A 13,206-nucleotide genomic window follows, 5' to 3' on the forward strand; every position below is an offset into this window, starting at 1 on the left:
AAACTACACCTTCCACTAGAGCATCTTGTTCTGTGGAAGAGAAGAGATCAGGGAGAGGGTCACTCTCTTCTTCCTGTCCCTCATCAGTTGCAATGAGCAGGGTGAGATCAGCCCTGTCATAGTAGGGTTTCAGGCGATTGACATGGAGCACCCTAAGGGGACTCCTGGCAGTGCCTAAGTCAACTAAGTAGGTGACTTCACCCTTCTTTTCAACAATTATGTGGGGTCCACTCCATTTGTCTTGGAGTGCTCTTGGGGCCACAGGCTCCAAGACCCACACTTTCTGCCCTGGTTGGTACTGAACCAAAACAGCCTTCTGGTCATGCCATTGCTTCTGGAGCTCTTGGCGGGCCTGAAGGTTTTTACTGGCCTTTTTCATGTACTCAGCCATCCTTGATCTGAGGCCAAGTACATAGTCCACTATGTCTTGCTTTGGAGCTTTTAAAGGTTGTTCCCAACCCTCCTTAACAAGTGTTAGAGGACCTCTCACAGGGTGACCAAATAGGAGTTCAAGGGGGCTGAAGCCCACTCCTTTCTGGGGTACCTCCCTGTAAGCAAAAAGGAGGCAAGGTAACAGGATATCCCATCTCCTGCGGAGTTTTTCAGGGAGTCCCATAATCATGCCTTTGAGAGTTTTGTTAAATCTCTCCACCAGTCCATTTGTTTGTGGATGATAGGGTGTGGTGAACTTGTATGTCACACCACACTCCTTCCACATGGCCTTTAAGTAAGCAGACATGAAATTGCTTCCTCTGTCTGATACCACCTCTTTTGGGAAGCCCACTCTGGAAAAGATTCCCAGGAGGGCCTTTGCCACTGCAGGAGCTGTAGTGGTCCTTAGAGGAATTGCTTCAGGATATCTGGTGGCATGGTCCACTACCACCAAGATAAATCTATTGCCTGAAGCAGTAGGAGGGTCAAGGGGGCCAACTATGTCAACCCCTACCCTTTCAAAGGGAACCCCAACCACAGGCAGTAGAATAAGGGGTGCCTTTGGAGTGCCACCTGTTTTGCCACTGGCTTGAAAGGTTTCACAGGACTTACAAAATTCCTTTGTGTCCTCTGACATTCTAGGCCAATGAAACAAGGGAACAAGCCTGTCCCAAGTTTTAATTTGCCCCAAATGTCCAGCTAAGGGAATGTTGTGGGCTAGAGTTAGGAGGAACTTTCTGTACTCTTGAGGAATCACCAATCTCCTGGCAGCTCCAGGTTTTGGATCCCTTGCTTCAGTGTACAAGAAGTTGTCCTCCCAGTAAACTCTGTGAGAGTCACTGACATCCCCATTTGCTTGTTTGACAGCTTGCTGCTTTAGACCCTCTAGTGTGGGACAGGTATGCTGTGCCACACTCAGCTCCTCCCTGGCAGGCCCCCCTTCACCCAAAAGCTCAGCAGTGTCTGCTTCCAGCTCCTCTGGTGTAGGTTCTGCACAGGGTGGGAATTCTTCTTCCTCAGAATTAGAATCCACTGTAGAGGGAGGGATAGTAGGTAGTGTTTTACCTTTCCTAACCCTAGCTTTAGGGAGCACTTGGTCCATTCTTCCAGGATCCAAGTCACCCTGTCCTTTTTGCTTTTTGGCCTGAGCCCTGGTCAAAGCAAAAATATGCCCTGGAATGCCCAGCATTGCTGCATGAGCCTCCAACTCCACTTCTGCCCAAGCTGATGTCTCTAAATCATTCCCTAATAGACAGTCTACAGGTAAATCTGAGGCAGCCACAACTTTCTTTGGGCCAGTAACCCCCCCCCCCCCAGTTGAGATTCACAACAGCCATGGGGTGGCTAACGGTGTTGTTATGAGCATCAGTTACTTGGTACTGGTGACCAAGTAGGTGTTGTTCAGGGTGGACCAGTTTCTCTATTACCATTGTAATACTGGCACCTGTGTCCCTGTAGGCCTGAACCTCAACACCATTTATTAGGGGTAGTTGCTTGTACTTATCCATGTTAAGGGGACAAGCAACCAAGGTGGCTAAATCAATAGCCCCCTAAGAGACTAACACAGCCTCTGTGGTCTCCCTAATCAGACCAACCCCAACTAAGTTACCAATAGTGAGCCCAGCTACTCCCTTGGATTGGCTATTAGTAGGTTTGCTCCCACCACCATTGCTATTACTAGGGGCACTAGGTGTAGCAGCAGGGGTTGTAGTGGTAGGAGGCTTGGTGCTTTTCTTTGGACAACTGGGATCTGTTGTCCAATGGCCTTTTATTTTACATAAATAGCACCATGGTTTATTTTCTTTGTTTTGATTTGAAGAGGATTTGGGCCCACCACCCCCACCAGAGTGTTTTTGTGGGCCTGATGAAGACTCATTTTTAGATTTGTCCCCACCCTTGTCAGAAGACTTACCATCCTTCTTCTTGCCATCTTTGTCACCCCCTGTATGAACTTTTCTGTTCACCCTTGTTCTGACCCATTTGTCTGCCTTCTTTCCCAATTCTTGGGGAGAGGTCAGATCAGAGTCTATCAGGTACTGGTGCAACAAATCAGACACACAATTATTAAGAATATACTCTCTCAGGATTAAGTTATACAGGCTTTCATAATCAGTAACTTTACTGCCATGTAACCACCCCTCCAAGGCCTTCACTGAATGGTCAACAAAGTCTACCCAGTCTTGTGAAGACTCCTTTTTGGTCTCTCTGAACTTTATCCTGTACTGTTCAGTGGTTAAGCCATAACCATCCAGGAGTTCATTCTTAAGAACTGTAAAATTATTGGCATCACTTTCTTTCACAGTAAGGAGCCTATCCCTACCCTTTCCACTAAATGATAGCCATAGGATAGCAGCCCACTGCCTTTGAGGGACATCCTGTAGAACACAGGCCCTCTCAAGTGCAGCAAACCACTTGTTAATGTCATCCCCCTCCTTGTAAGGGGGGACTATCTTGTGCAGATTCCTTGAATCATGCTCTCTTGCAGGATGACTATGGGGAATACTGCTGCTGCCCCCATGGGTTTCAAACCCAATTTTCTGTCTTTCTCTTTCTATCTCTAAGGACTGCCTATCTAAATCCAGCTGTTGCTTCTTGAGCTTCAGCCTGGATTCCTCCACTCTCAATCTATTTAGCTCTCTTTCTAACACTCTGTCATCAGGGTGGGTGGGAGGGACATGCCTTGAAACAGAAGTATGGTGAGAATGAACAGAAGGGGACCTGTCCCTAACAGATGGCACCCTAACAGCTTGGCTAACAGAAACAGCACTTCTACTATGATGAGAAGGAATACTCTTACTGTGATGTGAGACCACACTATCTGTATGATGTGACTCTACATCAGTACCAGCTATGCTAGGTTGTCTGCTAATGGGCAGGCTAGGAAGTTTCCTTTCTAAATCTTTTGCTAGGGGTGCCCCAGGGTCAGATTGGGAACCATCAGCTAATTTCTCAACAGAAGTGCCACCTCTGGACTTATCCTGTTCAACAAGCATATTAACCAACAGTTTTCTAGAGGGATTCTTCCCTACACTTAAACCTCTTTCTATGCAGAGACTCCTTGCTCCTTTCCAGCTAAGGTGATCATAAGCAAGTTTGGACAGATCAACAGTTTGGCCTGTGCCAGACATTTTAGAAAGTGTTTAAGGGACAGAAAAAAAAAAGTTTTTCAGAACTTTTTGAAAGACAGAAAAAAAACTTTTTAAACTTTTAAAGAACTTTTTAGAAAGTTTAGAGGTACTTTTCAGCACTTAGAGAAGAAGTGAAAGGAGAAAAGCAAAACTTTTTGGTTAGGTGTTCATACACTGAACTTGTTTTGTATATTTTTCTCTTATGAAAAGTACAATGACAAAAGTGGTAAGTAGTTGCAAAGTACTTATCCCACCGCTGCACAACCAATGTAGGAGGCTGGACTGGCTTGTAGTGAGTACCAAGGGGTACTTACACCTTGCACCAGGCCCAGGTATCCCTTATTAGTGTATAGGGGTGTCTAGCAGCTTAGGCTGATACATTAATGGTAGCTTAGCAGAGCAGCTTAGGAGACGAGTGAAGCTCCTACAGTACCACTAGTGTCACTTGCACAATATCATAAGAAAACACAATACACAGATATACTAAAATAAAGGTACTTTATTTTTATGACAATATGCCAAAGTATCTCAGTGAGTAGCCTCAGTATGAGGATAGCAAATATACACAAGATATATGTACACAATACCAAAAATATGCAGTATAGTATTAGAAAACAGTGCAAACAATGTATAGTTACAATAGGATGCAATGGGAGCACATAGGGATAGGGGAAACACAAACCATATACTCCAAAAGTGGAATGCGAACCACGAATGGACCCCAAACCTATGTGACCTTGTAGAGGGTCGCTGGGTCTGTAAGAAAACAGTGAGGGTTAGAAAAATAGCCCACCCCAAGACCCTGAAAAGTGAGTGCAAAGTGCACTAAAGTTCCCCAAAGAGCACAGAAGTCGTGATAGGGGAATTCTGCAGGAAAGACCAACACCAGCAATGCAACAATGATGGATTTCCAGACTAGAGTACCTGTGGAACAAGGGGACCAAGTCCAAAAGTCACGATCAAGTCGAGAGTGGGCAGATGCCCAGGAAATGCCAGCTGTGGGTGCAAAGAAGCTGCTACTAGGCAGTAGAAGCTGAGGATTCTGCAGGAACGACAAGGGCTAGAAACTTCCCCTTTGGAGGATGGATGTCCCACGTCGTGAAGAGTCGTGCAGAAGTGTTTTCCTGAAGAAAGACCGCAAACAAGCCTTGCTAGCTGCAAATCATGCGGTTAGGGTTTTTGGATGCTGCTGTGGCCCAGGAGGGACCAGGATGTCGCCAATTGCGTCAGGGGACAGAGGGGGCGCCCAGCAGGACAAGGAGCCCTCTCAGAAGCAAGCAGCACCCGGAGAAGTGCCGAAACAGGCACTACGAAGTGGAGTGAAACGGTGCTCACCCGAAGTTGCACAAGGGAGTCCCACGCCGCCGGAGGACAACTCAGGAGGTTGTGCAATGCAGGTTAGAGTGCCGTGGACCCAGGCTTGGCTGTGCACAAAGGAAATCCTGGAAAAGTGCACAGGAGCCGGAGTAGCTGCAAAAGACGCGGTTCCCAGTAATGCAGTCTGGCGTGGGGAGGCAAGGACTTACCTCCACCAAACTTGGACTGAAGAGTCACTGGACTTTGGGAGTCACTTGGACAGAGTTGCTGGATTCAAGGGACCTCGCTCGTCGTGCTGAGAGGAGACCCAGGGGACCGGTGATGCAGTTCTTTGGTGCCTGCGGTTGCAGGAGGACGATTCCGTCGACCCACGGGAGATTTCTTTGGAGCTTCTAGTGCAGAGAGGAGGCAGACTACCCCCACAGCATGCACCACCAGGAAAACAGTCGAGAAGGCGGCAGGATCAGCGTTACAGTGTCGCAGTAGTCGTCTTTGCTACTTTGTTGCAGTTTTGCAGGCTTCCAGCGCGGTCAGCAGTCGATTCCTTGGCAGAAGGTGAAGAGAGAGATGCAGAGGAACTCTGATGAGCTCTTGCATTCGTTATCTAAGGAATTCCCCAAAGCAGAGACCCTAAATAGCCAGAAAAGAGGGTTTGGCTACTTAGGAGAGAGGATAGGCTAGCAACACCTGAAGGAGCCTATCAGAAGGAGTCTCTGACGTCACCTGCTGGCCCTGGCCACTCAGAGCAGTCCAGTGTGCCAGCAGCACCTCTGTTTCCAAGATGGCAGAGGTCTGGAGCACACTGGAGGAGCTCTGGGCACCTCCCAGGGGAGGTGCAGGTCAGGGGAGTGGTCACTCCCCTTTCCTTTGTCCAGTTTCGCGCCAGAGCAGGGCTGAGGGGTCCCTGAACCGGTGTAGACTGGCTTATGCAGAAATGGGCACCATCTGTGCCCATGAAAGCATTTCCAGAGGCTGGGCGAGGCTACTCCTCCCCTGCCTAACACCTTTTTCCAAAGGGAGAGGGTGTAACACCCTCTCTCTGAGGAAGTCCTTTGTTCTGCCTTCCTGGGCCAAGCCTGGCTGGACCCCAGGAGGGCAGAAACCTGTCTGAGGGGTTGGCAGCAGCAGCAGCTGCAGTGAAACCCCTGAAAAGGCAGTTTGGCAGTACCTGGGTCTGTGCTAGAGACCCGTGGGATCATGGGATTGTGCCAACAATGCCAGGATGGCATAGAGGGGGCAATTCCATGATCTTAGACATGTTACATGGCCATATTCGGAGTTACCATTGTGAAGCTACACATAGGTAGTGACCTATGTGTAGTGCACGCGTGTAATGGTGTCCCCGCACTCACAAAGTCCGGGGAATTTGCCCTGAACCATGTGGGAGCACCTTGGCTAGTGCCAGGGTGCCCACACACTAAGGCGGTCATTCTGACCGCGGCGGGCGGCAGTCGCCGCCCGCCATGCGGTTACCGCCGAATGACCGCACCGCGGTCAAAAGACTGCGGCGGTCATTCCAACTTTCCCGCTGGGCCGGCGGGCGACCGCCAAAAGGCCGTCCGCCGGCCCAGTGGGAAAGCCCCTGTAACGAGGAAGCCGGCTCCGAATGGAGCCGGCGGTGTTGCAGGGGTGCGACGGGTGCGGTGGCACCCGTCGCGATTTTTACTGTCTGCAAAGCAGACAGTGAAAATCTTTGTGGGGCCCTGTTAGGGGGCCCCTGCACTGCCCATGCCAGTGGCATGGGCAGTGCAGGGGCCCCATGGCACCCGTTCCCGCCATCCTGGTTCTGGCGGTGGACACCGCCAGAAACAGGCTGGCGGGAAGGGGGTCGGAATCCCCATGGCGGTGCTGCAAGCAGCGCCGCCATGGCGGATTCCCTGGGCCAGGGGAAAACCGTCGGGAAACCGCTGGTTCCCCTTTTCTGACCGCGGCTTTACCGCCGCGGTCAGAATAGCCCAGGAAGCACCGCCAGCCTGTTGGCGGTGCTTCCGCCGCCCTCCGCCATGGCGGTCATGGACCGCCAGGGTCGGAATGACCCCCTTAGTAACTTAGCACCCAACCTTTACTAGGTAAAGGTTAGACATATAGGTGACTTATAAGTTACTTAAGTGCAGTGAAAAATGGCTGTGAAATAATGTGTGCATTATTTCACTCAGGCTGCAGTGGCAGGCCTGTGTAAGAATTGTCAGAGCTCCCTATGGGTGGCAAAAGAAATGCTGCAGCCCATAGGGATCTCCTGGAACCCCAATACCCTGGGTACCTCAGTACCATATACTAGGGAATTATAAGGGTGTTCCAGTATGCCAATGTAAATTGGTGAAATTGGTCACTAGCCTGTTAGTGACAATTTGGAAATAAATGAGAGAGCATAACCACTGAGGTTCTGGATAGCAGAGCCTCAGTGAAACAGTTAGTCATAACACAGGTAACACATACAGGGCACACTTATGAGCACTGGGGCCCTGGCTGGCAGAGTCCCAGTGACACATACAACTAAAACAACATATATACAGTGAAAAATGGGGGTAACATGCCAGGCAAGATGGTACTTTCCTACACTCATGTACACAGTGATTATTGGACACTCTGCCTTCCATCGACCCAGAAAACAAATTGGTGGTGCATTGTCCCAATAAATCCATGGATCCTGACTATGGGTCAGTGTTTGGATAGTGATTCTGCACCCCTAGCTGATTATTTAGTCTGGCAAGCCATTGCACACTCCACAGCCAAACTGTGTGTGCCATACATGAGGTACAGTCCACCATGTTCCAGGGTTGTGCCCAATGGCAGTGCCAGGACATTATCCTGTGGATACACTGTGTAGGCTCAGCATCGGACATTGGTTACAATCCCTGGACATTTACTGAAGGTCCACAGTTACCAATGATGTTTCACTCTTGTCACACATGTACCATGCAGGCAAAGCTGCTGTCACCATGAGTTGTGACAGTGTTCTGTTCCTACGTAGATTGATATCCATTTGCTGACAGCCCCTACCTTATGTTGCCCCCCTTGCATACATCCTGTTAGGCATGGTGTTGTTGTGGTGTATGAGCTAGGTATTAGCACCTTGCCCACTTGACGGAACAATACATGTAGTGGTGCATCGATCTGGACCTTCAGGAGTCACATGCCCGCAAATTGCGTGTCACTGATATGTGAGATGGAAACAGTAGACCCTCTTACTTCACAAAGGATGTTGCTACCATACTTGTCACCTTTGTGTATAGCGACTATGTGTAGAAGTTCTCAACAATGTGGAGTCTCCTACGAACTTCTGCAGCAGTGTTCTGTTGTTCCCCATTATCAGCTCCATCGTCATCCTCCTCCTCGTTGGGGACATCAACCTGTTCATCCCAGGGGATATTTGTTCTGACACAGATGTTGTGGAGGATTGCACATGCCAGAATTATCTTGCAGACGAGTGGTGGAGCATACAAGAGGCTTCCTCCTGTCAGGGCCAGGCACCTGAACCTGGATTTCAGGAGCCCAAATACCCTCTCCACCACACTGCAAGTTTTCCTGTGCCCCTCATTGTAGGCCCGCTTTTCCACTGTTGTGGGATTGGCAAATAAGATCATCATCCACGGCTGTATGCCGTACCCTTGATCAGCTGCAAAGGATAGCGAGAAGATGTGTTTGTAAGTGTTGGTAGTGGTTTGGAACATACTATGGCAGTTGTTAGATTTGGTTGGAGTGGTGACGCAGACTTGCTTGTGGTATAGTGTATGTTCTTGTGAAATGGTTTAATTCGACTGTGTTGATGGACATGACAATCTAGAGTAGTGGCTCAAGGGCCGGGGAATTTTTATGTTGATCCCAAAATGATGGTTATGATTTAGGTAAATGTGTTTTGTAGTCCACATTTGAAGCAGTGTTATATTGTTAGATGGAACCTACTACCTCCTTGCACCACAATGGTGTCAGATGTTGAATCACCATAGTTGCCATATAAAGCCAGACTGTGCCATCCATGTTATCATGTGGCACTACGCATGCAGTGTGACACTTTGTGACCCTTTGTTGCAGATGATGATTGTGCAAGCCATCAAGTGTACGAGGGTGTGTCTCACACATTAGTAGGATGATGTAATTTGGTGCAGTAGTATCTCCTAGCTTTCTATACATGATTTCTGACAGACACTTTCTATACATGCACAGTGCAGGCTTTGGGAGGGGTCACAGCTATTTTTCACATGGTTTCCTTAATGCGGTGCATGTAAGGTCAGGCATGTCCTCTCTACTCCTACCGATTCCTATTATGGCATCCATGATTGTTACAGTTTTTTCACAGACGCAGCACCATAGTGGACCGTTTCTGGTATTTGCAACGGACATGGTGGTGTTGGGGGCACTAAGGGGGCATGTGAGGTGGCACTGGAGTAGGTGCTGCCCCATTTCTCTTGATTCAGCCCCATGGTTTATAATGGCAGATATTTTTGTATACGTATGTGTGTGACACAATGCAGCAGACAGGTGTATGTGCACACTACAGGTATGTCAGGTACGTGTAGGTGATATCTAGTTGGTTATGGCACCACTTGGGTGACATTTGATTTAGGTTCTGCCAGAGACTTGCACACCATGGTTTATGTGGGACAGTGCCTATGTGTGACTTACTCAAAATGACCATGGCCTATGCCATTGACATGCCTGTGCGCTTCTTTGTTTGGTGTAATGTGTGTGTGATCTGTATTTAGTTGTCAAACTATGGACACGTGTAGTGTTTTGTGAGCAGCTTCTGTATCCAAAGGGTACTTAGCTCCACCTGTCCACACTTGGTGTGCCAGTCAGGATGTGGCTGTTATGTACATGTACATGTAGGTGTATGTGTTTGTGACGTGCAATGTATGCAGTGTAATGTGGCATGTTGCATATGTGATGTTGCCAGTACATCTTTGTGGCCCGGCCCATGCGTATTTAGTGTGGTGTTTGTCTTGTTTGTCCTAGATGGTTGGTGTGTTGTGTGTTATGATTGGTATGATGGCTTACCTATGAGTAGACCATTGCCATATTGGCCATCCTGGAACCGCTTGTTAATAGTGCAATGGCGAAATATGTATGCATCATGGACACTGCCGGGATATTTAGCAAGGATGTTGATGAAGAGCCCACGATGGTCCACGATGGCCTGCACATTGATAGAATATGTGTTCTTGCAGTTCCTATATAGGTGTTCTGTTGCTGCAGGTGGCACTAGTTGCACATGGGTACAGTCCATTGTACTCAGCACATGTGGAAACCCAGCAATTTGATAGAAACCTTGCTTGGTCTCCTGCTGCAGATGCTGGGTGTTTGGGAAGCAGATGTGGTGGGGTGTGAGGCGTAGGATAGCATCCAGGATCTTTGATAGAAAGACCAAGAAGGATGACTGGGAGATACCAGCCACTTGGGCACCCATTTTCTTGAATGATCCAGAAGCCAGCATATGGAGGACAGCGAGGAGTTTGGTCGTGGGAGGAATGTTAGTGGGAGTTTGTACCCTTGCTGTGATGTGTGGCGCAGTATGGTGCAACAGACGTACAATGGGCTCCTGGTTGAGTCTGTACATCCGGGCCACATCTTTTTCCCTCAGTCCAAAGATGGCTGTGTGCTGTCTGAAGATCCTCTCCCTCCTTCTGCGCTGCCTTTGTGGCTGCTGTGGTGGTGTTTGGTGTTGCTGCAATGGTGGTAGTGGGATCTGCTGTCTTCGCAGACGTCTGCGGTGTGTGCCAAGCTGGAGCAGTTGTCCTGGAGGTTTTCAAAGCTTCTGTGTGTTTTCCTTGAGTGGTAATGTGTGAGCCTCTTTTTAACGCCTGGTCTGACCCGGCATTAAAATTTGACGCTAATCAAACTTAACTCCATTTTTTAAGTCTGCTTCCTTGGTTAGCATGGTTTTTGCATCGGTAGGTAAATATGGTGCTACAGGGCTAGCGTCTTTTTTAGGAAGGGAACGCCTACTTTGCATCTCATTGTCGCAATGAAAGGCAAGGTGGTTTGGCGCTCCCCTAAAATGGCCCTAACTCCTTAATTTTGATGCTATACAGATCTAGCGTCAGAATATAAATATAGAGTTATTTTGTGCTGCTTTAGTGTAAAAAAAGTACGCTAAGGAGCTGCAGACATTTAATAAATATGGGCCTAAATGAGTTTGCAGCGATTCTACATAGCCACCACCTTCTCTTTTTCTCATAGAGTGGAGTGGTTTAGAGTGCTATGGAGTGTCGTGGAGGGAGTCAGGTGTCATAGAATGGAAAGGCATACAGTGGAGTAGAGTTGAGTGGCATAGAGTGGCTTACTGTGTAAGAATGGAATGGCATAGAGTGGAGTAGAATGTTGTAGAGTGGAGTGGAGTAGTGTGTTATAGAAAGGAGTGGCATAAAGGAAGTTGCGTCAAGCATCATAGAGTAGAGTTGTGTTGTAGATTGGCACAGAGTGGAGTAGAGTGAAATGGCATAGAATGGAATGGAGTGTAATTGAGTGGAGTTGTTTTTAATGGTGTATAGCTTAATAAAGTGGAGTATTGTGAAGTGAGTGTCATGAAGTGGACTATCGTGAAGTGTCATAAAGTACAGTACTGCAGAGTAGATTGTGTAGAGTAGATTGGATTTGAGCACAGTGGTGTTAATTGCAGTGGCATGGAGTGAAGTGGTGCAGAGTAAATTGCATTGGTGTAGATTGGAGTGGTGTAGAATGGAGTAGAGTGTCTTAGAGTGTAATGGTGTAGAGTGCAGTGATGTAGAGTAGATTGTTTCAGAGTAGAGTGAAGCGGCGTAGAATGGAGTGGTGCAGGGTAGAGTGCAGAGGTGTGGAGTAGAGTGGGGTAGAGTGCAGCGGCAGTAGAGTGTTGCATAGTGTAATGGTGTAGGTGCATTGAGTTCATTGGTGAACGGTGCAGTGGTACAGAGTAAAGTGACACAGTGCAGTGGTACAGAGTAGAGTGTAGTGGTGTAGAGTACAGTGTTGCAGAGAGAGCAGATAATCATGCAGTGCAGTGGTGCAGAGTACAGTGGTATAGAGTGTATTGTTTTTGTGTAAAGTGGTGTAGAGTGCAACGGCATAGAGTGCAGTGGCATAGAGTGCAGTGGCTCAGAGTAAGGTGGTATAGAGTGCAGTGGGGTGAAGTGGAGTGGCACAGGGAAGATTGCAGTGGCTTAGAGTGGAGTGGGGTAGAGTGGAATGACGCACAATGGAATAGAGTGGTGTAGTGGGGATTGTTTTAGAGTAGAGTGAAGTGGCATAGAGTGCAATGGTATAGAGTAGAGTGACCTAGCGTGCAGTGTCATAGAGTGTAGTGATGTGTAATAAAGTAGAGTGTTGTAGAGTAGAGAGGTGTTAAGTGAAGTGGCATAGAGTGGAGTGGAGTGGTGCAGAAATGAGTGCAGTGATGCAGTGTGGGGTGGCATACAGTGTAGTGGTATAGTGTAGAGTAGTGCAGAATAGAGTGGGCTAAAGTGGAGTATGCATAGTGTGGCAGCACACTGCTATTACAGACAATTACAGACAGTGCCTCTTCAATTAAAATGGCCAATACATTTGCACAGACACAGTTTTAATAATCAAAGCATACACACGATAATGTGTGGAAATGTCATCATCTACTGCATTGATTTGCTTTGGTTGTATTAAACTATTTGTTTCCACCAATCTTCAGAATTATCACAAAATGTGCTTCCAAGGTCTGAAATATCTGCTCAGTTCATTTACAGAAATTAAATTTTGTTTTCTGCTAGAAAAAAACATAACAACGTACATCACACCCAAGTAGCCAGCTAGTAAAAATAACATCTTACAGCCTTTCTGTCTCACATGGGTACCCAGCAGGATTGTCACACAAATTTTCTCTGTTTGAAGTCAGACAAAGAAAAGTAAATGCCAAGTTCCATGGAAGACAGAGGCTGACATTTGACCTCTGTCTTTGAATACCCAGCAAATGTGACAAGATAGAAACAAGATTTAAAGGCCTGTTTGCAGAAATCCAGGACAGGTGGAAGAATGCAGAAAACAGGGTTTGGGCAAGAGAAGGGACAAACTCAAGTTGGATAGCCTAAACAAATAAAACCAGCAAATAGAAAATGAATAAATATGAGCTATACACCACAAAGCCAATGGTAAGCAATAGGCGGAATGCATTCCCAGGGGAGCTGTCTGAATGTCCCCAAGATGTTGTCAGCAACCCAGACAGCTGCACTGTCTGGTAGGCTTCAACCTAAAAATGAAAACAGACAATTTTTATATAAAGTTCTCCATCTGCATCATATTGGTGTAGAATCTTAAAATGTGAACAAATGGCTGGTATTTGTCTCTGGCAAAGGTGGCAATCCTAGACTGGAAACCATGATTGTTT

Source organism: Pleurodeles waltl, chromosome 4_2 (genome assembly GCF_031143425.1).
Source record: "Pleurodeles waltl isolate 20211129_DDA chromosome 4_2, aPleWal1.hap1.20221129, whole genome shotgun sequence".
In the NCBI taxonomy this organism is placed as follows: domain Eukaryota; kingdom Metazoa; phylum Chordata; class Amphibia; order Caudata; family Salamandridae; genus Pleurodeles; species Pleurodeles waltl.